This window comes from Arachis ipaensis, chromosome B09, assembly GCF_000816755.2.
Source record: "Arachis ipaensis cultivar K30076 chromosome B09, Araip1.1, whole genome shotgun sequence".
In the NCBI taxonomy this organism is placed as follows: Eukaryota; Viridiplantae; Streptophyta; class Magnoliopsida; order Fabales; family Fabaceae; genus Arachis; species Arachis ipaensis.
The window spans coordinates 139,524,804-139,525,332 of record NC_029793.2 but is presented as its reverse complement, the minus strand read 5'-3'; positions in this window follow the sequence as shown (position 1 = coordinate 139,525,332).

Sequence of the window (529 nt, the reverse complement as noted above, 5' to 3'; positions counted from 1 at the left end):
CACTACTAATTTTTTTATAAAAAATTTAAGTGGCGTAATCCCATTATCTTAACTAAGTTTCGCCTCTATTTAAATCAATACAAGTTATTTAAATTTTGTTCATGAATTAAAAACTCTAATAAAAAATTATAAAGTACATAGATTTCTCAACTTCTAATCATTATTTATGAAGATAAAATGAGAAGAGAATGATTTTTAAAAGAGATATTTAATTTTTTATTTATTTTAAAATAATAGTCAAATCTACGTGTCCTTGGTGACATTTCGATTTCATTAGAAAACACGTTATTTATCAAAATGGTTAGGGAGTAAGGTGTAGATATTTTTTTCTATTATAAAATATAAAAAAATTAATTCTTAAAACAAATTAAAAGATATTATAATGCATATAAAATTCGTTCATCACATCATTAATTAAAATTATACTTGTTTCTGCGTGAATAACTCGATTCTAAGGTATATCTCATTTTTCTGATATTCGAATTCGTTTTTTTTGGACTAGAAGGATAATACTCGGTTTTCTTCAAAA